Source organism: Benincasa hispida, unplaced genomic scaffold, assembly GCF_009727055.1.
Source record: "Benincasa hispida cultivar B227 unplaced genomic scaffold, ASM972705v1 Contig531, whole genome shotgun sequence".
Classification (NCBI taxonomy): domain Eukaryota; kingdom Viridiplantae; phylum Streptophyta; class Magnoliopsida; order Cucurbitales; family Cucurbitaceae; genus Benincasa; species Benincasa hispida.
In genome coordinates, this window is record NW_024064905.1 from 21,056 (window position 1) to 25,044 (window position 3,989).

At 31.8% G+C, this 3,989-nt stretch overlaps 1 long non-coding RNA gene across 1 annotated transcript; it reads right to left on the reverse strand.

The window, feature by feature from the left end:
• Positions 1-2,403: 2,403 nt before the first annotated feature.
• On the reverse strand, positions 2,404-3,779 carry LOC120069633. Its single transcript, XR_005479612.1, has 3 exons — positions 3,440-3,779; positions 3,292-3,345; positions 2,404-2,468 (listed from the first exon to the last, which is right to left on the reverse strand). It is a non-coding gene; the product is annotated as an uncharacterized LOC120069633 (long non-coding RNA).
• Positions 3,780-3,989: the final 210 nt, after the last annotated feature.

The window sequence follows — 3,989 nt, forward strand, 5'->3', positions numbered from 1 at the left end:
TGTCCCAAATTCTTGAGGTAAATGTTTTCTCCAATTAGAGATTTCAATAATTAACATGAGAATAAATTGATAGATATTTGTCCACTCATAAAATGCAACTCTATTTTATTCTTGAAGTAAGCGTGAGCTTTAGTGAGACATTGTTGAACTTAAAGTTTGACATTTACGTATTAATTAACTGTTTGCTTTTAAATTGGATTTCTAAGATAAATAAAGTATGACAACAAATTTTAAATGAAATTGACTATAAATAATAGTTCTACATTTTTTTTTACAAATAAAGACTATTTATAATAAAATAAATTGGATAACAAAAAAATAAAATATTTTCAAATAGGTGTTGTAAGGTACTAATACCTTCCCTACACTCAACGACCCTATTGTATGGGTCCCATACCTCTCCCATACTAAGCGAGCGTTCTACCATCTGAGCTACACCCCCTTACACATATTTCAAATCTTCTTTTAAAGTATATATATAATAAAAACAACCTAGGTATTTAAAATATACAAAGGGAGAACAACTTACTACCGACTTCTTGATGTGTATATTCTAACGTCAGAAGCATTAATACTCTCAACATCGACATACGCTGTTAGGAGTAAGTCGATTTCTTGACACCTGTTTTTTTTTTGTGTTAGGAGATGCTCTCCTGATCGATCTATTTCGACAATAATGTTGATGCCATATACGACGTAGGACGATGCATTGTATAATTAGGCTATTCAGGCAAAAAAAAAAAAAAAAAGATAGTTTAGATAATTGTATAATTAGGTCTATTTATTTAGGTTATATGTGTTAAAAAAAATCTTTTACTATATTGTCTTTTGTCCATTTGAAAATTTACCCATCTCTAGTCCAAGTCAATTAGCACAATCAATTGAATAAAAGACACTAATTTGTTGCTATATAAATTAAAAAAAAAAAAAGAAAAAAAGAGATCCTAGTTCAAAAATATAAAATGAACAACAAAGATAAGTGGTAAGATTTGATCAAATCATAAACTAAATTGAAACTCCTCAAAATGATTACTAAGCTAAAATTAAGTCTAATATGCAAGGTTCAAATAAAACTTTATGAACTAAATTTATAATTTAATCAATAAAAATACCAAAATACTTAAAGTTTTTTAAATGATTTGAAAACTTTTATTTTTGTTTGGAATAAGAAAATTTTTTACAATGAAAGTACCACACCGATGGTAATCTTTTAAATAAGAATGATCGTATTTGGTTGTACATGGAAATGTTATCATAATTTTATGGTAGCAAATTAGTTTTGTATTTTATTTATAAAATTAATCATGGACACTTTTTGATGGATATCATCCATGGGTATAAGAAATGCATGAGAATAGCTTATTCTCATGCCTAAAGCTTCAATACTTGTATCAAACAATGAGATGTATATCACTTATCCATTCTCACCCTTATTCACATCTCAATTCCCTCAATCCAAACGTCCCCTAAGGAACAAATTTAAAATTTTAAAAGTAAGATGATTTAATCTATTTTATTATATATATATATATATATATATATAATGTTCATTTACCATAACCTCATAAAATTTCAATCTAAGATCACATTTGATATCTATCCAGCCAAATTTTAAAATAATTCGAAAAAAATGTGAAATTTATCTTTCTATAATTTGAAATTTTTTACTACGATTTAAAAGATTCAAATATCATCTTGGTATTAAACTTTCGTTTTAATCTTGAGGTTGAAAGTTTCCAAAATCTAATTAAGACAATAAATGGCTTGAATGATAGACTTTTTTTTTTTATCATTAATACATACTATATGTCAGTTAAAATATGTTCATGTTTGGCATATATATAAATATTTTGCACAGTTTCTACGGTCATTTCTATTGAACTTCGGAAACTAAATATATGGGCATGCTTCATATTTTATTGTTACTATTTTTTCAATAGTGAAAAACGAAATTAGAAGAATTAGAAGAATCACTAGAACTCTCAATTAGGTTGACACATCTATAATACCTTCATCATACTACAAAAACCAATAGAGATTCTTAACCAGGTTGACATGTCCGATGCTTTCATTATTCTCTTTATCCTTCTTATAGATCATAAACCTTAATTGAAGTGTTTTGTAACGACCCGATCCCCTAGGACTTAAGTTAGGCCGTTACTAAAATACATGCATGACACTTAAAACGACACTCCTTTATGTTGAAATAAATGCTAGATAGATAAGGAAGTTTAAAAGTTATTTATTAAATGTAAACGTTAAAACAAGAATAGGGTACCCATAAATCATAAAGGTTAATAAATAAATATGAAAAAAACAATTCTTACTAATAATTTCAAACATCAAAACTAACATTAAGAGAAGTATGAAAAGAACTTTAAATCTCATTATGCGGAAGTGTAAAAACTAGTCCTAGTGGCTCGATCACGAATTTCGCTTGTCCATCGCCGGTGCATCTCTACCCTTATCTGAAACAACATGAGAAAGAATGAGTAATCCCGAAGAAGACACAAACTGGTGAATCCCGAAGGAAACACAAACTGGTGAATCCTGAAGGAAATACAAAATCTTATGGGCATCTAACTAATCAGTACGGACATTCGCACGGTCTCAACATCAAAATCATCACCGTACGAATCTATGACATACATGTAATCCTCAATACCATGACTCTACCACATACACATATACCTCAACAGCATGTTCTATAATATTCATGTATACTTTAACATCATAGTTCTACAACATACATGTATGCCTCAACATCATATACAATCATATGGAAACACATACCATCTCATACTAGCATTCAAGTATCTATGTGTATATTTAAACAATTCAGATCTCGTGCCAGAACATACTTTGATTCAGATCAAACTATAATTTATCATGCTAACATTTTCTATAACATACACTTATCATACTAGCATACAACTAAAGTCTGGCCCATGGGCAATTCCAGTAGTATGATTACTTACCTTAATCAAAATTTCACAGATAAAATTAGACAACCAAACGATGACCGTGGTTTGAAGTAACGACCCTAATATACGAATACAACCATTAAATTTCAGTCTAACAATAATTGTGAAATCTCATATTCAAATCCACAATACCCAAAGAACTTGATCAACAACCACTCCCAAGATTTCGACTCAAAAATCTCCTCCTAATAGATTTTAAATCCCAATGGATGACGACTTAGAACCTTAAAGATACAAGGGTTAAGTCAAACTTAATTCAGTAATCAAAGCGTGTCCACAAACCAACAATAAGGATTATAACTCTTACCGAACGATCTTGAATCCGCTGGACAGTCGCTGTTGTGATTTTCCAAGCTCAAATCTAAAATCAAAATAATGCGACTAATTTAATCCTTAATCCAACTTAGTGGGCATCCAAATATTTCAAGAAACCCAACCACCAAAATAGATCTTACCAAAATCTAAGAGTCCAACTGCTGGAAGATGACGCGGCACGCGGTGGTCAGGAGGCTGGATCGGCGGTGGCGTGCGGTGGTCAGGGGGCTGGAGCGGCGGCGACATTCGTGGCTAGGAAGCGGCGGCAACTTAGACGACTCTTCGGCTGGGCGAGCGGCGCGACTCCGACGACGGCTCTCTCAGCTGGGCGAGCGGTGCGAGGTCGGGTTTGGGTAGTGAGAGAGGCGGCAGCAAGAGAGGGTTTGGGTAGTGAGGGAGGCGGCGACGAGAGAGGTCGTGACCGACAGGAGGAAAGTTGGGGGAGAGAAGGTTTCGTGCGTGAGGGAGAAGGATGGCTTCTTTTTATTTTATATAATAATAAATAATAATAATAATAATAATAATTACTAAAAAGAAAATTTTATAATTACATTTAAATCATTTACTTAATCCACTTTATACTATTTATTTCCTTTCCTTTTCAAAAGAAAATTAATTCCTGCCATTAATTTTCAAATCGAATTTCAAAAATTGAATAATTTTCACGTCAAACTTAAATTCCCGCACTTA